Source organism: Dendrobates tinctorius, unplaced genomic scaffold (assembly GCF_039654945.1).
Source record: "Dendrobates tinctorius isolate UK_male_01 unplaced genomic scaffold, ASM3965494v1 ptg000084l, whole genome shotgun sequence".
Classification (NCBI taxonomy): Eukaryota; Metazoa; Chordata; class Amphibia; order Anura; family Dendrobatidae; genus Dendrobates; species Dendrobates tinctorius.
In genome coordinates, this window is record NW_027361752.1 from 491,304 (window position 1) to 514,009 (window position 22,706).

The window sequence follows — 22,706 nt, forward strand, 5'->3', positions numbered from 1 at the left end:
ATCATCTGATCACTTGTGCTACGTATAGCCTTGCTATGTGTAGCAGAAATCATCATCTCCAGGGGCGTCCGTGGGTGTGGTTTGTGACACGCTTCCGGCACGCATGTATTAAATGCCGCTGTCAGAGATTGACAGCGGCATTTAACATGTTAGCAGCCGCAGGTGGATCGCAATTTCAGCTGTTAGGGGCACATGACAGTTGATCAAACCAGCTATCATGTGTCAGAAAAGATGCGGGCTCAGCGTCGGACTCGGAGCCCGTATCAAAGGGAGGGAGGAGACTTATACGTGATAGGTTGTGAAGGAATAAGTAGAACAATATTTTATTTTTCAAAACTTATGTCTAAGTTCAGAAAAAAAAAGAATATAGGAGGTCAAAATGCAAAATATAAGGACAACAGAGCCCAACAGATTGGTGGATGGGAGTGCTAAAAATTATTGGGTAAGGAGGTGCAAAATACTTGCCCCTGGAAATTGCAGCCCACAATACACCAGTAATTCTTGGCAGGTTCATTACAGAAAAATTATTAATTAAAAAGTGCCACTAAAATCACTGGGCTGTGTAATACATGAAGGTGCCGAGCCCTCCAGAATGAAAGGTTTTTTCTTAATTTTCTCTCTGCCATTATATTTCAATGTCCCAGTCAAGACAGACTCAATTATTCCAATTTATACCGTAAAGCCGAAAGCCGACACGTGAGCTACAGAAAATAGAAAGTCTCATCCTGTTACATCTGCTTTAATGACCAAAGTGAAAACTGCAATAGTTAAAGGGAATTTGTCAGTAGGATCAACCATCCTAAGCCGTCTATATAGGTTATAGGAAGCGGAGTAAAATGATATGTTTTTCTTAATATGTAAATGAGCTGTTAAGATCTATGGGCCGGATATAGATCTCCCTGAGCATCTGCATCCAAGGCTTACTGTAAATAAAAGGGGGCGTTTCCAGTGGAGACATGTAATGACAGACAGTCTGCTCTCCTGATCTACATGTCTCAGAGTGGCAACACCCTCTTTCATTTAAATAAGCTCTGGAAGAGGATTTTCAGGGAGGTCTGTATGGGGTCCATAGAAATTAACAGCTAATTTACATATTGAAAAAAATTGTGGATTTCTCTAGAATATGACATCGGAACACAGATATCCAAAGACATACCAAAAGGCAATTTAGATTGTGGGCCCCATCGGGGGCAGTGATGATAATGTATGTAAAGCGCTGTGGAATATGGCTATATAGGTAAAAGCATAATAATAATAATAATAATAGGTATTTTTTTCTGCTACCTATGACCAACATGTCCATACAGATGGCTTAAAAGAGGTTATCCTACTGACAGATTCCCTTTAAAAACAATACATTTGTGTCATCATATTTTTAAAAAACACTGATTTAGAGAAAATATTTTCTACTAATTACTTAAGAGAAAAGAATTCTCAACATAATCTTTGCCAACTTAAAATCCTTTTTCTGTATGTTAAGCTCTGTGTCCCAAGGCTGAATATTTCAGCTGAGTAAAGGAAAAAGACTTGGCCTTCATTGTAGCTCAATATGTCTGGAAGGGGGAACTATGCGGTCGGCTTCTACAGTAATACCAAAATATTTAAAAAATGCCACAAATATTATCATTTGCTTCCTTCATGGAGAAATTACATTAGCGAGTTGAAACGATTCACATAATGAAATATAAGATATGAGAATTGCCGTGGATGGAACACAGAGCATGGAACATGTGGACAGAACATAGAGAATGGAACATGTGGACGGAACAAAAAGAATGGAACACGTGGACAGAACGCAGAGAATGGAACACGTGGACGGAACACAGAGAATGGAACACGTGGACGGAACACAGAGAATGGAACACGTGGACGGAACAAAAAGAATGGACCACCTGGATGGAATAAAGAGAATGGAACACGTGGACGGAACAAAAAGAATGGAACACGTGGACGGAACACAGAGAATGGATCACGTGGACGGAACAAAGAGAATGGAACACGTGGACGGAACAAAAAGAATGGAACACGTAGACGGAACACCAGATAATGGAACACGTGAACGGAACAAAAAGAATGGAACACATGGACGAACACAAAGAATGGAACACGTGGATGGAACTAAGAGAATTAAACACGTGGACAAAACACAGAGATTGGAACACGTGGACGGAACACAGAGAATGGAACACGTGGACAGAACACAGAGAATGGAACACGTGGACGGAACACAGAGAATGGAACACGTGGATGGAACACAGAGAACCGCCTGGAAGTTTTACTGATTTTCTGGTTTACTCTTGAGACTCAATGGGGGATATTCATTAAAAGTAAATTCACCATATTTACAAGCAGAGTTTATTATCCCCTAATTGGGTAGTAAAATGCATGGGAAATTCATTGTGCATGATGAAGGAGACTTCTCTGAAGCTGTGCATTAATCCTCCGCTTTAAAGAGGTTGTCCGGGCTTTTCACATATTCTCAGTGCATATCTGGGCTGCAGAATTGTGACAATAAGTAATTTACTTTCTGTCACCAGTTTGCACGGTTTTCTAGATATTCTGAAGAGAACGTCCAAGGGGGGGGGTGTTATGGCATTGAAATGAGAACTAGTCATTTCCTCCTACTCTACTAAAAACATGCCGTCTATAGCAACAACCCCACACTCCATAGCAACAGGCTCTCCCAGTCCACATAAAGAAGCCTAGCCCTCCTCACACAGTAACAAACCCTCCCCCCAACTCCATTCCCCCCCTCCGTGCCGCTCCATTCCCCCCCCACCTCTCCATCCCCCCTCCTCCACGCCGCTCCGGCCTCACCCGGTCTTCACATTGCCGGTGAAAACTGCAGCCGGGAATGAGAGGGTCATGTGACAGGCGGGCTGAAGTGACGTGCGCAGAGCCTGTCACATGACCCGCTCCTTCCCTGCTGCAGGTTTCATCTGCAATGTGAAGACCGGGTGAGACGGACCAGCGTGGTGGGGGGGAATGGAGTGGCAGGGAGGGGGGGGATGGCGCTGGGGGGAAGGGGGGGAATGGAGCGGCAGCGAGGGGGGGTATGGCACCGGGGGGGAAGGGGGGGAATGAAGCGGCGGGGAGGATTTGTTACTGTGTGATGAGGGCTTCTTTATGTGGACGGGGAGGGCCTGTTGCTATGGAGGGTGGGGTTGTTGCTATAGACGGCATGTTTTTAGTAGAGTAGGAGGAAATGACCAGTTCTCATTTTAATGCCATAACACCCCGCCCCCTTGGACGTTCTGTTCAGAATATCTAGAAAACCGTGTAAACTAGTGACAGAAAGTAAATTACTTATTGTCATAATTCTGCAGCCCAGATATGTACTGAGATTATGTGAAAAGCCCGGACAACCCCTTTAACAAAGCCACAGAGTATCACACATTTCAAGGAGAGTGGGACAACTTATTTTTCACCTCTCTCTTGTAGTGATGAGCGAGTATACTCGTTGATCGGGTGATTGAGTATTTTGCAGTGCTCGGAGATTTGGTTTTCGTCGTCTCAGCTGCATGATTTGCGACTTGTAGACAGGCTGAATACATTTGGGAATTCCCTAACAAACAGGCATTCCACACATGTATTCAGGCTGTCTAGCATTCGCAAATCATGCAGCTGAGACGACGAAAATCAAATCTACGAGCACGCCAAAATACTCGGAGGACACCCGAGCATGCTGGGGAAAACCCGAGCAACGAGTATACTCGCTCATCACTCATTTGTCATCCGTATTAAATTTGTTTTTTTTACTCAGCAGCTATTAATCATTTACAGGATCATTTACAATTGGCTCTCTTACAGAATGGCAATGTATCCTTAAAAATCGGATGCTATCCTGTGGCTCTGTATGAAATCAGATTTTTGTTCTCGCGCTCGCCCGATTTTGGAGTCAAGTTGCAGCATGCTGCAAATGTTATCCTCACTCTGAATACTGCAGAGAAAAAAAACGTAGATCAGCATTGCCTTATTGAATAACATTGGTCAAAGTGCAATACTATTTTTTTTTTCTGAGTGCACTTGTCTGATTTATATGCTCGTGTCAGCGAGACTTTATTCTGTATATTTACATACAACATTGTAGTAACATTTAGGCTATGTGCCCACGTAGCATTTATCAAGCGTTTTTTTCCTGAGCAGAAATGTATGCCGTTGCCAGGGAAACCGCATGCGCTTTTTGACATGCATTTTTGACGCGATTGTCAAGCGTTTTGACATGCGTTTTCCTATGCGTTTCTGCAATTACAGTGTATGTATGTGGAATCGCACGCGATTCCACACAATTAATGAACATGCTGCTTTTTTTTCCGCTAAATGTTTCCGCAGCGGAAAAAACGCACCATTAGCACAACATGTGCGTTTTCCATTCTATCTATTACATTAGATGCTTTTCTTAAGCGTTTCCGCAGAAGAAATGCTTGTCTAAAAGCGGTGTGGAAACGCTTAAAAAACGCAACGTGGGCACACAGCCTAAATCAGAGCAATAAAGTGATCTTCCTACACATCACTCCCCTCTTCTGGGTCTATCTTGAAATGTTGCTCACTTTTTACTGCACATAAAGGATATGTGAAATCAATGAATATCATAGCAATCCCCCGACACCATGAAGTGGGAATGTGATAGAAATGTTCAACTGAAATACAGGATATTAATAAGATTTTGTTGTAATTTTACATGCAAAAAATTCTGTATTCCATAAACTGTGTTCAGATTCAGAAGAGGTTACAAAATAATAAAGCACCTTTCTGAGGCCTACCCCTCATCGGTCTTACCGCCGCAGCTCCGCACCCTGTCTACCAGTCTTCAATTCTTTTGGCCTCTATATCTTCATCCAGCCTCCGTTTTTCCGGTCTTCCTGCTCTGACTGAGCCTCACCCATTCATATGGGGTCTGACACACAAGTGACCACATGAGGCCTATACAGCACAGGAAGACTCAAGGAGAAGGCTGGAGACTAGAAGAATATCCACATCAAAAATGAGAGAAGATGGTGGGGAGCTGCGAAGGCAGGACAGGTGAGGAGTAGACCTAGGACAATTCAGTATATTATCTCAGTGTAGGAGGAGGAGTCCCCTCTGTATACCCAGGCCGGAACCAAGGGGGCCATCACCAAGGTTCCTAGGGAGACTGTTTCTGGGGGACACAATTGGGGGATGGACCGCAGAGACTTCTAGAAAGGTTGGGGGAGGAGCTACTATAAAAGGGGCTGAGGACGGCAGTAGGGGTCAGTCGATGTAGCAGGAGAGAAGAGAGGAAGCTAGAGGGCGCCAGAGAGCCAGAGCGAGAGCCAGAACCAGAGCAAGGAGAGCAGAGCAGTGACAGAAGAGACTGAAGGGAGACTCACCGCTAGCAGAAGAGAGATGGCACCGAGCCGTCCAACGGAGAGACACCGTCCGGCTCTGCCCCCTGGGTGTGGCCTGTCATCTGCCACCCGCGGCTGCCTCCGCCCGACTCCACCCCACGGGTGCGGCCCGACCGCTCCCGCTCGCGACAGCCGACGCCCGACTCTACCCAGTGGGTGAGGCCCGACTGCTCCCGCCCGCGGCAGCCGACGCCCAACTCCACCCCGCGGGTGCAACCCGACCGCTTCCGCCCGTGCCAGCCGATGCCCGTCTCCACCCCATGGATGCGACCCATCCTCTCCCGCCCGTGGCAGCCACCGCTCGACTCCAGCCCGCGGGTGCGGCCCGACCGCTTCCGCCCTCGGCAGCCGACGCCTGACTCCACCCCGTGGATGCAGCCCATCTGCTGCCGCCCGTGGTTGCCACCGATCCACTCCAGTCCACAGTTGCGGCCTGTCTGCTGCCGCCTGCGGCCCCCGCAGCTGTGGCCTACGCTGTCTGGACCCTGGGCAGAGGAACTCTTCAGGGGCCTGCTGTGCCCCCACTTCTCCGGGGCGTAGGAACGCCCGAAGTCTCCACCAAATCCTCATCGGCTGGGCCCAGCGGCTGATATGCCGAAGCATCATCGACCATCGCTCTGCCGGACATCAGAGAGGATAAGTGACACGTTGTAGTTAACATTTTTTGCCGGGTTAGTCGTGTTTGTGTTACCAGTGTATTCTTGTGTTGATCCCTGCAAGGATAACTGCTGTTAACTTGTTTGGTTGCTCGAGATAGCCCCTATAGGCATATATATATATATATATATATATATGTTACATCTTAAAGTTCCTCCCGTTTCTCGCCTCGTCACTGCATCCCGTGTACCTGCGATTACTACATCTATATATAAAAATCAGTGTGTGTGTGTGTGTGTGTGTGTATCACCAACCAATCACGATGCATCTTTCATTTCACCAGAGCTGTTCAAAAGAAGCTCAGCTGTGATTGGTTGCTATGACCAACAGTTTTAATTGCAACCAATCACTAAGCATCTCTCATTTCACCAGAGCTGGTTAAAAGTAGCTGAGCTGTGATTGGTTGCTATGCGCAAGTTTTCCCACTTGACAACACCTCAGCAGACACTGACATGGTGGGAGAAATCTAGCATCCCCAGGAACATAAGCTCCAGCCATCGTCTGTCCCCCAGAAAGGAGCAGTGAGTACATGACAGAAATGAATCCCCCCTCCTGTGTGGTATCATTAAGTGACATACATGAATGTAGGAAAGTCCACATATTAAATGTCATGTGGATTTAATATTTTCTCACAGACACTTTTATGCATTATTGATGTGTTACTGTGCTCTGATGCTGTGAGTTTTTTTAAAATGCTTCTTTCCCCATAGTTCACCTGAATATACCCATATAACACGTAATGCTTTTCCCATAACAACCCATTAAATATGATACTATACTGCATTCAGATGCTGTACACCCATGAGCAACTCAGCCGGACAAATTACAAGTTGACGGTGCATGAAAATGTGTGTGAAGGTTTCTCAGCTGTACTAATGTATAAGTTTGTGCCTGTTCATTGGTGAAAAGCATGACTGTGATATTTATGGTGGCAGAAAAGTGAGAATATCAGCCTGATCAGTAGAAAACCTGGGATCTTAGTGAACCATGTTTCTGTGCAATTTCACTATTCTATTTTTACTGGCTCTGATGGGATGATGTGAGATATTAGGGGTAGTAGTCCGATGGCTCTGGCTGACGGGATGATGTGGGATATTAGGGGTAGTAGTCCGGTAGCTCTGGCTGACGAGATGATGTGGGATATTATAGTGAATGTGGCTATGCGAAGTGGGCGGAGCTCTACACTCAGCTTCATATATATATATATATATATATATATATATATATATATATATATATATATAATCATTATAATTTGTTATTACTAACCGTAGTTACGGTAGTTACTATGCCCGGGCAGCGCCGGGCTCTTCAGCTAGTTTTATATAAATGTCTCTTCAGGACACTTTCGATTCAGGATGAATCAATTTGGTCAGAATTTAATTTTCCAGCCAAACTGAATGAATAAACCAAATCAAATTTTCAAAAATGTCTTCATCTCTATTTCTAACACATGTAATTCAGTTAGGTGCAGAAATATTTGTACAGGGACTTAATCTCCATGATTTGGCCTCTAAATGCTGCAATTTTGTAATTGAAAGGAAACAACTGAGATTCAATTGAAATGTAGACTTGCAGGTTTAATTAAAGGGTTAAACAAAAATATGCTGTGAAATATTTAGGAATTGCAACCATTTATTACAAAGCCGCCTCATTTCAGGGATTCAAAAGTAATTAAAGTAAAAGTAAAAATAGATCTTTGAACAAATTATTAAATAGAATGTATGTAAGTACTTGGATAAGAATATAGTAATTAACCAAAGCCAGCATGGGTTTGTAGCAAACAAGTCATGTCAGACAAATCTTATTTCCTTCTATGATGGAATCACTGACTGTGTGGATCAGGGAAATGCGGTATACTATATATTGACTTTAACAAAGCACTTTATAAAGTTTCTCATACTATTCTTTTTGCAAAAATTACCAATAATAGGATTGACAAGATTAGTTGGATTCATAACTGGCTCAGTGATTGCACTCAAAGAGTGGTAATAAATGGTTGCATGTCCAATTAGAAGAGTGTTTCAACTGGAGTACCACAAGGCTCTGTCTTGGCACCAATGTTGTTCAACATTTTTATAAATGATCTAGATAAAGGAACTGAAAGTAAACTAATCAAAGTTGCAGACGATGCAAAGCTAGGAGGGATAGCTATTACTAGAGAAGAAAAGCAGTCTAGATCATGTGAAATAATTATCCCCCTCTACTCATCCTTGGTCAGACCTCATCTGGAATACTGTGTCCAGTTCTGGGCACTACATTTTAAAAAAGACAAAAAAATGAAGCAAGTGCAGAGAAGAGCTACCAGTATAGTGAGCGGACTGCAAAGTATGTCCTATGAGGAACAACTACAGAATCTGGGAATGCTAAGCCTGCAAAAAAGATAATAGAAGACGTAATAGCTGTCTACAAATATCAGAAGGGATGTCACAGTGTAGCAGGATCATCCTTATTCTCATTTGCACATGGGAAGCAATAGAATTAAACTGAAAGGGATAAGATACAGATCAGATATTATAAAAAAAACTTTGACAGTGAGGGTGATTAATTAGTGGAACAGGCTACCATGAGAGATGGTGAGTTCTCCATCAATGGAAGTCTTCAAACAAAGGCTGGACAGACATCTGCTTGAGATAGTTTAGTGAATCCTGCATTGAGCAGGGGTTTGGACATGATGACCCTGGAGGTCCCTTCCAACTCTAGCATTCCATGATTCTATGATAATTAGATAAATTAACTTTACCATAAATAAAATGTTATTTTTATCTCTGTGTAGAGAATCCTTTGCAGGCAATGACTGCTTGAAGTCTGGAAGCCATGGATGTTAACAAACGCCGGGTTTCCTCCTTTTTGACTTAAGTTATGTCTTAAGCATGTGAAATTCTGATCAATGGGGTTGAGATCTGGTGATTGACTCAGCCATTGCAGAACATTCCACTTCTTTGCCTTAAAAACCTCTTGTGCTGCTTTCAAAGTATGTTTTGAGTCATTGTCCATCTGTACTGTGAAGTGCCATCCAATTAACCTTGCTGCATTTGGTTTAATCTGAGCAGAGTATAGCCCTGTACACTTCAGAATTCATACAGCTGCTTCTGTCTTCAGTCAAATCATCAATAAACACTAGTGACCCAGTGCCATCGGAAGCCATTCATGCCCAAGCTATCACACTGCCTCCACCATGTTTTACAGAGGATGTGTTGTGCTTTTGGTCATGAGCTATTATCTAGCTTTCTCCATACTTTCTTCTGCCCATCATTCTGGTACAGGTTGATTTTAGTTTCATCTGTCCTGTGAATGCTTTTCAAGAACTGGGCTGACTTCTTTAGATTTTTTGGGGCAAAGTTTAATCTGGCCTTTCTATTTTTAAGGCTGATTAACTTCACAACATGCGCCATTCTAGTACTGCGTATGTTGTATCCCTCCCTTTAGTATGGGCTCCAGCACTGAGTCCACATCTTTCCTGGCACATGTCAGCTGTTTTGAACAGCTGACATGTGCCCCTAACAACCGCGGGTGGCATCACGATCCACCTGCAGCTGTTAACTTGTTAAATGCTGCTGTCAATCTCTGACAGCAGCATTTAATGTGATCGCGCCGGAAGCGCGTCACAAATCCCGCCCATCAATGGGCTGGCATGACAACCCGGGGTCTGCAGGAGACACCTCTGGTTGTAATTGCTGGATTGCTATGAGCGCCCCCCCAGTGATCGGCGCTCATAGCAAGTGAGCATTTCTGCTACACACAGGCGATCTGATCATCGCCTGTATGTAGCAGAGGCGATCAGACAACTGCAGCTTCTGGTCTCCCATGAAAACTATTGAAGCAGGCAGAAAGTAAAAAAAAAAGAAAAGTTTTTAGAAATATAAAAAAAAAATAAAACTATGAAAGTTCAAATCACCCCCATTCGCCCCATTCAAAATAAAACAATTAAAAAAAATTAAAAATACACATATTTGGTACCGCTGCGTTCAGAATCGCCCCATCTATGAAGCTATAAAAAAATTAATCTGATTGGTAAACGCTTGGTGGAGAAAAAAAGTCAAAACGCCAGAATTATGTTTTTTGGGTTGCCACAACATTGTATTAAAATGCAATAACGGGTGAAAAAAAGATCGTATCCACACCAAAATGGTACCATTAAAAACGTTAGCTCGGCATGCAAAAAATATGCCACCATCCAGTCACAGATCACGAAAAATGGTGACACGACGGGTCTCGGAAAATGACACAATTTTTTTTTAACAAACTTTTTTCACAATTCAAGTAAAAAACAACCTAGACATGTTTGGTGTCTACGAACTCATAATGACCTGGAGAATCATAATGGCAGGTCAATTTTAGCATTTGGTGAACATGGTTAAAAAAAATCCAAAAAAGTTGTGGAATTGCACTTATTTTGCAATTTCACCGCACTTGGAATTTTTTTCCCTTTTTCAAGTACACGACATGGTAAAACCAATGGTGTCGTTCAAAAGTACAACTCGTCCCCCCAAAAAACAAGCCATCACATGGCCATATTGATGGAAAAATTAAAAAATAATGGCTTTTGGAAGAATGGGGAGCGAAAAATGAAAATGCAAAACGAAAAACCAGGGGAAGAGTCTTGAGGAGATCATTTGCATATTCCCAGTGCCTTCTGGGATAAGTGAAGAGTCTCCGCGAGCTCTACGATCACTGGGTTTTGGCCGTTGCAGCTGAAAAGAGGAAATCGGAAAACCAGGGGAAGAGTCTTGAGGAGATCATTTGCATATTCCCAGTGCCTTCTGGGATAAGTGAAGAGTCTCCGCGAGCTCTACGATCACTGGGTTTTGGCCGTTGCAGCTGAAAAGAGGAAATCGGAAAAAATTTTGGCTCATCTTTCATCGTTTTTAAGAAATCTCAAGATGGAAGAGGCCAGGAGCCATTTGGTGAGCTGCATTTCTTGCTACATGTTCACAGACTTACCAGTGGAAAAGCCAAATTTCACATGCCACAAATGCAAGCTTGTGTCCCTGTTGGAGGAAAAGTTGCAAAATCTCGAAGAGAGGTTGGCTACGTTGAAGATCATTAAGGAAGGTGAAGAGTTCTTGGACAGAGCAGAATTATCTCTTCATGTTACAGAAAGAGAAGAAATTCGAAGTGCACCTGAAGAAACAGAGGAATGGAGACATGTGACCCAGAGAAGCAGGAGGATCAGGAGGCAGTCAGCACCCATACTGCTCAGAAACCAGTACCAGGCTCTCACGCAGGAAAACGATGAAGAAATACATCAGGATAAGACTTTGCCAACAAACAGCAACCTTGTACGCCTTCAGAGTCCTCCTGGATGGAGAAAGAAAAATGTTGTGAAGAAGAAACGGAGAGTGGTGGTCATGGGGGATTCCCTGTTGAGAGGAACAGAGGCCGCTATCTGCAGACCGGATATAACTTCAAGAGAAATGTGCTGTCTTCCAGGTGCAAAAATTAAAGATGTGTCTGACAGGATATCAGGACTCTTCAGACCTACAGATGACTACCCATTCCTGCTACTACATGTGGGGACAAATGACACCGCAAGAAACGACCTGGAAACCATCTGCAGAGACTTTGAAGACTTAGGCAAGAAAGTGAAAGAACTGGGAGCGCAGGTGGTCTTCTCTTCCATCCTCCCAGTGGATGGCCATGGAACAAGGAGGTGGAATAAGATTCTGCAGGTGAACAACTGGCTACGTCGATGGTGCCGTCAGCAACAATTTGGATTTCTGGATCACGGAGTGAACTACTTATACGATGGACTACTTGCTAGAGATGGGGTGCACCTTACGAAGACTGGAAAGCATGTATTTGGAAGTCGCCTTGCTACACTTGTAAGGAGAGCTTTAAACTAGAACAACATGGGAAGGGAAGCAAAAGACCAGAAAAAGCCATACACCTGACAAATGCTATTGAGAACTCTGCTAATAGAAGTGGAAAGGAAGAACAAAGACGAAAGAATCTAATTAATAAAAATATTGGAGAAAGAGAAACCAATCACAAACTAAAATGTTTCTATACTAATGCACAAAGCATGGGCAACAAACAAGGAGAATTGGAACTACTAACACAGGAAAAGAAATATGATGTCATTGGAATCACTGAAACTTGGTGGGACGATACACATGATTGGAATACAAGACTAGAAGGATACAACTTATTTGCAAGAAACAGACTTGATAAACGAGGAGGAGGTGTTGCATTGTATGTTAGAAACGCGTATATCTGCACAGAGATTGAAGCTTCAGAGACTGGGAGTTCTGTGGAAACTGTTTGGGTAAGAATACAAGGACAGAACAATGGAAAGGACACCATTGTAGGCATTTACTACAGGCCGCCTGTGCAAGCTGAAGATATGGATGAACTCTTTATGCATCAAATGGCCAAGTTCTCCAAAAAATATGACATAGTTGTCATGGGAGATTTCAACTATCCAGACATTTGTTGGGAATCTCTCTCAGGCAAAACTAACAGGTCAAGGAAATTCTTATCCTCTCTTGCTGACAACTTTATCTTCCAAAAGGTAGGGGAGAAAACAAGGGGAACTGCTACCTTGGATCTAATCCTTATAAACAGGGAGGAAATGGTTGAGGAGGTAAAAGTGGCTGGAACCCTAGGAGGTAGCGACCATGCTATTTTAGAATTTTGGATAACTAGAGGCGGAAGACCTGTGAAGACTCAGACGTCAAGGTTAGATTTCAGAAAGGCAGATTTTAAGGGATTCAGAAAGATAATTGGAGGGATCCAATGGCTGGATATCCTTAAAGACAAAAATGTCCAGGAAGGATGGGAAATCTTGAAAAATGAAATTCTCAAAGCACAGTTGTTAACAATTCCGAAAAGAGGGAAGAATAGGAAGCATTTAAGGAAACCAGGATGGGTGAACACAGAACTTAAGCACATGCTAAAAAGGAAGAAAAAAATGTTTATAAAATGGAAAGAGGGAGGCATATCTAAAGAAGAATATAATGCTGTCTGCAGAATCTGCAGGGCACAAATCAGATTATCTAAAGCTGAAAATGAATTGAGGCTTGCAAGAGATGTCAAAAGCAATAATAAAGGATTTTGGGGATATGTCAAAAGTAAAAGAAAAGTCAAAGATGCTATAGGATTTTTACAGGATGAAAATGATGAAATGGTAAGACAGGATGTTGAGAAGGCTGAACTTTTAAATTCCTATTTTGCATCTGTTTTCTCTCAGAAAGGAAATGTAACACCAACTGTTATTCACTGTCCTATTAAGGGAATAGAAGAATCCAGGATATCTATAAACAGAAAGATAGTGAGGAAACACTTAGCTAACCTAAATGAATTCAAGTCTCCAGGTCCAGATGAATTACACCCCAGAGTACTGAAGGAGATAGCAGAAGAAATTTCTGAACCACTCTCCATAATCTTTGAAAATTCTTGGAGAACAGGAGAAGTGCCAGAAGACTGGAGAAGAGCAAATGTTGTTCCTATCTTCAAAAAGGGGAAGAAGGTGGACCCAGGCAACTATAGGCCGGTGAGTCTGACTTCTATACCAGGAAAGATCTTTGAACAAATTATTAAACAACATGTAAGTCAATACCTGGATAAGAATGAAGTGATCAAACAGAGTCAGCATGGGTTTGTAACTAATAAGTCATGTCAGACTAACTTAATTTCCTTCTATGACGGTATCACTGATTGGGTGGATCAAGGAAATGCTGTAGATATAGTATATCTTGACTTCAGCAAAGCATTTGACAAAGTCTCTCATACAATCCTTATTGAAAAAATGACTAAGTATGGAATGGACAAGGCAACTGTTAGGTGGATTCATAGCTGGCTTAGTGATCGGACCCAAAGAGTGGTCGTAAATGGCTGCACATCCAGTTGGAAGAATGTCTCAAGTGGGGTACCACAGGGCTCTGTCCTGGGCCCTGTATTGTTCAACATCTTTATCAACGATTTAGATGAAGGAATTGAGGGTAAACTGATTAAATTTGCTGATGACACAAAGCTAGGAGGGATAGCTAATACTAGAGAAGAGAGAGAGAGGATTCAAAAAGATTTAAATAAACTGGAGAAGTGGGCAGTAACTAACAGAATGGTTTTTAACAGGGAGAAATGCAAAGTACTACATCTGGGCAATAAAAATGAAAAAAGCATATATAGAATGGGAGGAATAGGGCTAAGTGACAGCACATGTGAAAAAGACTTGGGTATACTAATAGATCACAGACTGAATATGAGTCAACAGTGTGATGCAGCAGCAAAAAAGGCAAATGCAGTTCTAGGATGTATTAACAGAAGCATACAGTCTAGATCACGTGAAGTCATTATTTCCCTCTACTCCTCTTTGGTCAGACCTCATCTGGAATATTGTGTCCAGTTTTGGGCACCACATTTTAAAAAAGACATCAACAAACTGGAGCAAGTTCAGAAAAGAGCGACCAGAATGGTGACCGGTCTGCAAACCCTGTCTTATGAGGAAAGGTTGCAGGATTTGGGAATGTTTAGTTTGCAAAAGAGAAGACTGAGAGGAGACTTAATTGCTGTCTACAAATATCTAAAGGGCTGTCACATTGTAGAAGGATCAACTTTATTCTCATTTGCACAAGGAAAGACTAGAAGCAATGGGATGAAACTGAATGGGAGGAGACACAGATTAGATATTAGAAAAAACTTTTTGACAGTTAGAGTGATCAATGAGTGGAACAGGCTGCCACGAGAAGTGGTGAGTTCTCCTTCAATGGAAGTCTTCAAACAGAGGCTGGACAGACATCTGACTGGGATGATTTAGCGAATCCTGCTTTGAGCAGGGGGTTGGACCAGATGGCCCAGGAGGTCCCTTCCAACTCTACGATTCTATGATTCTATGAAAAAGAGCTGCGGCGTGAAGGGGTTAATGGTTTGCACCTTGTGGTCAACCCTCTATATTTGTTTTCATTAAGTGCTCTCTTTGTGGTAGACTGAAACACCTACTTACTAGAAAAGTGATCTTCACTTAGGTGGATGTTGTGAAGAGGTTTTTCTTCACCATGGAAAAGATTCTGTGATCATCCACCACTATTGTCTTTGATGAACGTCCAGGCCTTTTTGAATTCCCAAGCTTTTTTTTTTACATAATGTGCCAAACTGTTGATTTGGTCACTCCTAACATTTCTGCTATAACTCTGATGGATTTCTTTTTTTTTCAGCTCAATTGTGGTCTGTTTCTCTTCCGTTGAGAGCCCATCTAATTTATATGATCTCTTTCCCTAAAATACTCTTTCCTTTACAGACGCTCCCGGTTCTACTTTCTAAAGCTGATGATAGGCTACTGACACGAGCCTTCTGCCAATTTATTTGGGGCTCAGAAGGGGGCTCTAGAATCAGTGTTTTTAAGCTACAGCAAATCAAATCTTTGGGTGGACTTAATCTCCCAAATTTACGCCTCTACAGTATAGAGGCTGCTTTTCGCCATTCCCTTGATTGGATATACGCCTTTAATCGCTTCACTAATACCCCAATAGATGAGGCCATGTGTAGACCCTTCAGCTTCCCAGCATTGCTTCACCTACGAAATGCTGAAATTCCAGTGGAGGTTAGAGATAATCCTCTATTATGGTCGGTAATCTTGGGATGGCGTCAAGCTAGACGAGTTAGCGGTCTTGACCCCCACATCTCGATGTTTCTTCCCATTCAAGGTAACCCCTCTTTTCTACAAGGCAAGTCACCTCCCATTTACAAGGTGCTTGGAAACAATGGGTGTAGACTGGTCCGAGATACGTTAACAAATAATCAATGCCTTCTTACCTTAGAGGACATGGCTTTCAAATACCCAATCCTTACAGAAGACAATTTTACTATCTCTCAAATTAGACATTACGTAAGCTCAATATTGCGAGACATAACGGATGATGCTAGAACACACCCTCTAAATTTAATATCCAGTAAAGCCCAAATGGGAACTTATTCTATGAGTCTTTTATATAAATCATTAAAGCCTTCTATACATTGGTCAGACTCTTCACCAGGCCCTGGAAAATGGGTTGCTCAATTAACGAACTGTCGGGTAAATGACCTTTTGAAAGCCACTCTGCGTATGAACTCTATATTACCATATGATAGTTACATAACCATGTCTCTTATGATATTTCATAGAGCATACATCTCCCCGGAGGTCAAGTCTAAAATGTCCCCCTCAGGGGACTATCCCTGCCCTAAATGCTTACACTCTCCAGCTGATATTTTCCATTGCCTTTGGGACTGCCCAATAATAAGCGAGGTGTGGGATTCTGGCATATCTATCTCTCTCTCCCCAGAGTGGGCCATATTTAATATTCTCGCACAGGAACAGTTGGCGAGGCTTTCTGTCCAGCAGCGCCGCATCTTGTTCATATGGGCGGCAGCCACACGTAAAAGCATTCTCCATTTGTTGGCACAGGATGCAACACCTTCTTTAAGCTTAATTACTACAAAAGTAACATATCTCTTCAAAATGGATTGGATAGAGGCCTTACTTAATAAAGAAAAAGACACTGACCGCTTTTTTTTCACATGGTCCTCTTTTATCAATACTCAGACATCTTCCACAAGCCAGGCGATACATAGTTGTTTCCAGCTCACCAACTGGTATATGAGAGAGCAGCTTGCTGGTAATATCCCTGTTAGACTGGAATGAAATTGTGTTACGAAGTTATGGAGTTTGCCCGGGGGAGTGGAGGGGGAGGGGCGGGGGGGTTATAGTTGAAAAAATGCCGTCTAATGTTAATAATATTGCATAAATGTTCTTCTGTTATGTTATTGGACATTATATGTATATTTTGTAATACACTCAATAAAGACGGTTTAAAAAAAAAAAATGTTTGAAAACAGATGGTCGGTCATTATGACATCACTGATGGTCGGCCATTATGACATCACAGATGGTCGGCCATTATGATATCACAGATGGTCGACCATTATGACATCACCGCTCGCAGTTACTTATACTGTGTACACAGGGTTCCGACTGCCATTTTGGCTCCCTAGTGACTGAGTGCATTTGCAATTTTTCGCTATGGCTGAATTTCTTCTAGACAAGCTTCAGGTAGAAGGATTATTGGAGATTATTTACACCCATTGCTCTGACATTAAGCTTCTACCACCCGATGGCGTCCTCGGCTTCACTCACCGGCTGGTGGTGGAGCTAGTGCAGGACTGCCTGACCAAATACCACCAAGACCGTCTTACCTCAGAGTATCTGACGGATTTAACCCGGAACATCAGGACATTACTACAGCAGGCTGAAGAAAAATCTCAAGATGGAGATTTGGCTTTTGTTAAAGAACTGGCCGAAAAAGTCCTGTATGTGCTAGGAGGTCCGGCCCGCTCCCCGAAATGCCTGGAGACACCACAAGGCGAGTACAAAGATGGGGAAAATGTCCCCCTGGAATCCCCGGACCCTAACCCGAGTCAGGCGGGGCCGAGCAGCGATCTGACCACAGAAACCCCTGAGCTGCCGGATCCTGAGAGTGTGATCTGTGAGATCACGGAGATCCACGAGCCTGCCACTGAGACACCAGAAGGCGACGACAAAGACGGGGAAAATGTTCCCCCGGAATCCCCGAACCCTAATACGAGTCATCTGGGGCCAAGCAGCGATCTGACAACAGAAACCCCTGAGCTGCCGGATCCTGGGAGTGTGATCTGTGAGATGCCAGAGATCCACGAGCCTGCCACTAACTTGATGGAATCATTGATCCCGGCGAAAAAGCCGCATATGAGCGACTTCGAGACATCCAAACTGATCAGCGGCGGATGTTTTGGGGCTGTCTACTTAGTGCAGCACAAATACTCACAGCAGATCTTCGCTATGAAGAAAATGGCGAAGAAGAACCTGGAAACTGAAAAACACGTGGAAGCGGCCTTTCTGGAGAGGGACATCATGACCTTCGCTGATTGTCCCTTTGTGGTCTCCATGCTCTGCTCCTTCCCTACTAGATCTCACCTGTGTATGGTCATGGAGTATGTTGGAGGTGGAGACTGTGGGTCCCTTTTAAGCACCAAGGGCCGTTTATCTATCCCCTTGGCCCGTCTGTACTTTGCAGAAACAGTTCTTGCTGTGGAATACCTGCACAGCTATGGTGTGGTGCACCGAGACCTGAAACTGTACAACCTACTGATTACAACTGCTGGGCACATTAAAGTCGCCGATTTTGGACTTTCAAAAATTGGTGTCATGATACCAAAAACCAACAACTATAAGCAATCAGTGAAGGACATCTCCAGAGAGTTCAAGGACCTTGAGAATTGTGGTACCCTGAATTACATGGCCCCAGAGGTCATCCTAATGAAAGACTACGGAAGACCTGTTGACTGGTGGTCAATGGGGATCATCCTCCATGAATTTCTGGTTGGATCTTTACCATTTGATACGGATTTCATACCTGAGCTTAAAAGAATGATTGTCATGGGAAAAATACCTTGGAATTACAAACGCTGTCCACCCCATGAGGCTAAGAACCTCATCACTGACCTGCTCAAAAAAAATCCTGAGCACAGACTTGGGACAGGTGGAGCATTTGAGATTAAGGATCATCCATTCATGAAAAAAATAGATTTTGACAATCTTCTAAATCAGGAGCCGATGTATATTCCTCATCTTGTGTCAGATGTGGACACCAGCCTCTTTATCAATCACGCTCATAGAGACATGCTTATGGTCTCAGAGAAAGAAGAGGACACAAGTGAGGACAAGGACCTTGACTTCCAAAATTTTACGTCATCCTCTGAAAGGCTTTCTAAACTCTGCACCATCGCTACCATCACGATGAACAATGAGAATTCAAAGTCCCATCCAGAGTGTACCCAAGCATCAGACATCGAGAAAAGAAAATCTGCAATAAATCCAAATGCAGAGCAAGAAAGGCCAGAAAATGTAAAAAAGGAGAAAAAGAGAAGAGGTTCCACCTTCCGCCGGATCTTATCATCATGCCGGCGTGGATTATCTAGGGCTGCCCGCGTGTTTACATGTTGTTGCCGCTCCCCTACGACATCTAAAAGACGGTAAACCTCCACATCAAGCGCCCTGAGGTCCAGCAGATCCACCATCACTGCTGGAGAAGTATAGAAGTGCAATTCCACAACAGTTTTTTTTATTTTTTTACCATGTTCACCAAATGCTAAATCTGACCTGCCATTATGACTCGCCAGGTCATTATGAGATGACAGATACCAAACATGTATAGATTGTTTTTTATTTACGTGGTGAAAAAAAATCCAAAGTTTAATAAAAAAAAAAAATTGCACCATTTTCTGAGATCCGTATCGTCTCCATTTTTTGGGATCTGGGGCTGGGTCAGGGCTTATATTTTGCGCGCCGAGCTGACGTTTTTAGTGATAGCATTGTAGGGTAGATACGATTTTCTAATCACCCGTTGCTATGAACCAAAAAAACGTAATTTTGCGGTTTGGATTTTTTTCTCGTTACGTAGTTTACCAATCAGATTGCCTTTGTATTTGGATAAATTGGGAGTTTCTTAATGCAGCAATATGAAATATATGATCGCTTTTTTTGTATTGTTTTATTTTGACTAGGGAAATATGAACTTTAAACTTTTTTTTATATTTTTTAAAACATTTTTTTTCCACTTTTGACTTGCTTCAATACAGTAGTCTCCATAGAAGACTTGAAGCTGCAATCATCAGACCGCTTGTGCTACGTATAGCCTTGCTATGTGTAGCAGAAATCATCATCTCCAGGGGCGTCCGTGGGTGTGGTTTGTGACACGCTTCCGGCACGCATGTGTTAAATGCCGCTGTCAGAGATTGACAGTGGCATTTAACATGTTAGCTGCCGCAGGTGGATCGCAATTTCAGCTGTTAGAGGCACATGACAGTTGATCAAACCAGCTATCATGTGTCAGAAAAGATGTGGGCTCAGCGTCGGACTCGGAGCCCGTATCAAAGGAAGGGAGGCGACCTAAGATGTACTTATACGTGATAGGTCGTGAAGGGAAAAGTAGAACAATATTTTATTTTTCAAAACTTATGTCTAAGTTCAGAAAAAAATGAATATAGGAGGTCAAAATGCAAAATATAAGGACAACAGAGGCCAATAGATTGGTGGAAGGGAGTGCTAAAAATTATTGGGAAAAGAGGTGCAAAATACTTGCCCCTGGAAATTGCAGCCCACAAACACCAGTAATTCTTGGCAGGTTCATTACAGAAAAATTAGTAATTAAAAAGTGCCACTAAAATCACTGGGCTGTGTAATACATGAAGGTGCTGAGCCCTCCAGAATGAAAGGTTTTTTCTTAATTTTCTCTCTGCCATTATATTTCAATGTCCCGGTCAAGACAGACTCAATAATTCCAGTTTATACAGTAAAGCCGAAAGCCGACACGTGAGCTACAGAAAATAGAAAGTCTAATCCTGTTACATTTGCTTTAATGACCAAAGTGAAATCTGCAATAGTTAAAGGGAATCTGTCAGTAGGATCAACCATCCTAAGCCGTCTATATAGGCTATAGGAAGCTGAGTAAAATGATATGTTTTTCTTAATATGTAAATGAGCTGTTAAGATCTATGGGGCGGATATAGATCTCCCTGAGAATCTGCCTGTAAATAAAAGGGGGCATTTCCAGTGGAGACATGTAATGACTGACAGTCTGCTCTCCTGATCTACATGTCTCAGAGTTGGAATACCCTCTTTCATTTAAATAAGTTCTGGAAGAGGATTTTCAGGGAGGTCTGTATGGGGCCCATAGAAATTAACAGCTAATTTACATATTTAAAAACATTGTGGATTTCTCTAGAATAAGACATTGGAACACAGATATCCAAAGACATACCAAAAGGGAATTTAGATTGTGAGCCCCATCGGGGACAGTGATGATAATGTATGTAAAGCGCTGTGGAATATGGCTATACAGTTGTGGCCAAAAGTATTGACACCCCTGCAATTCTGTCAGATAATACTCAGTTTCTTCCTGAAAATGATTGCAAACACATTCTTTGGTATTATTATCTTCATTTAATTTGTCTTAAATGAAAAAACACAAAAGAGAATGAAGCAAAAAGCAAAACATTGATCATTTCACACAAAACTCCAAAAAAGGGCCAGACAAAAGTATTGGCACCCTCAGCCTAAAACTTGGTTGCACAACCTTTAGCCAAAATAACTGCGACCAACCGCTTCCGGTAACCATCAATGAGTTTATTACAATGCTCTGCTGGAATTTTAGACCATTCTTCCTTGGCAAACTGCTCCAGGACAATGATATTAGAAGGGTGCCTTCTCCAAACTGCCATTTTTAGATCTCTCCACAGGTGTTCTATGGGATTCAAGTCTGGACTCATTGCTGGTCACCTTTAGAAGTCTCCAGTGCTTTCTCAAACCATTTTCTAGTGCTTTTGGAAGTGTGTTTTGGGTCATTGTCCTGCTGGAAGACCCATGACCTCTGAGGGAGACCCAGCTTTCTCACACTGTGCCCTACATTATGCTGCAAAATTTGTTGGTAGTCTTCTGACTTCATAATGCCATGCACACGATCAAGCAGTCCAGTGCCAGAGGCAGCAAAGCAACCCCAAAACATCAGGGAACCTCCGCCATGTTTGACTGTAGGGACCGTGTTCTTTTCTTTGAATGCCTCTTTTTTCTCCTGTAAACTCTATGTTGATGCCTTTGCCCAAAAAGCTCTACTTTTGTCTCTTCTGACCAGAGAACATTCTTCCAAAACGCTTTAGGCTTTTTCAGTTAAGTTTTGGCAAACTCCAGCCTGGCTTTTTTATGTCTCGGGGTAAGAAGTGGGGTCTTCCTGGGTCTCCTACCATACAGTCCCTTTTCATTCACATGCCGACGGATAGTACGGGTTGACACTGTTGTACCCTCGGACTGCAGGACAGCTTGAACTTGTTTGGATGTTAATTGAGGTTCTTTATCCAACATCTGCACAATCTTGCGTTGAAATCTCTTGTCAATTTTTCTTTTCCGTCCACATCTAGGGAGGTTAGCCACAGTGCCATGGGCTTTAAACTTCTTGATGACACTGCACGCGGTAGACACAGGAACATTCAGGGATTTGGAGATGGACTTGTAGCCTTGAGATTGCTCATGCTTCCTCTCAATTTGGTTTCTCAAGTCCTCAGACAGTTCTTTGGTCTTCTTTCTTTTCTCCATGCTCAATGTGGTACACACAAGGACACAGGACAGAGGTTGAGTCACCTTTAATCCATTTCAACTGGCTGCAAGTGTGATTTAGTTATTGTGGCGGCCGTCTGCGAATCTGGGCTGTAGTAGGAACAGCACCCCGCGTAACCCTGAGACCCTTAACCCCTATACAGGGATCTGGAATTGTAGCAAGGCCCAGGGAGTAGCTGTCTAGAGGAGCAGTGGACCAGAGCAGGACGGCCGCCAAGGGGTCAAAACTAAAACCCGTAATCAAGGTCAGGAGGCAGGAGTCGGAGGCCGGAGGGCAGCAGAGGCACGAAATCAGCAGACAGAAGGAGAGTCAAAAGTCCAGGCCAAGGTCAGTAAAAAAACAGGAGGGCAGCAAAGGTACAAAATCAGCAGGCAGAAGGAGAGTCAGGAATCCAAGCGAAGGTCAGCGTCAAAAAATCAGAAGAGAGGCGGAGGTACAAAAATGTCAGGCAATAGAATGGTCAGAAATCCAGGCTGAGGTCAGAGTTTTCACTATAGCAAATTACAAAGTAGCACGCAGGGGAACCAAGAATATATCCGGCGGCTTGCAAGACCAG

At 43.0% G+C, this 22,706-nt stretch overlaps 1 protein-coding gene across 1 annotated transcript in view; it reads left to right on the top strand.

Annotated features, from left to right (window-relative positions):
• The window catches only part of LOC141097306 (cell cycle control protein 50C-like), a 166,668-nt gene that overhangs the window by 48,663 nt on the left and 95,299 nt on the right, over positions 1-22,706 (top strand). The window lies entirely within an intron of this gene.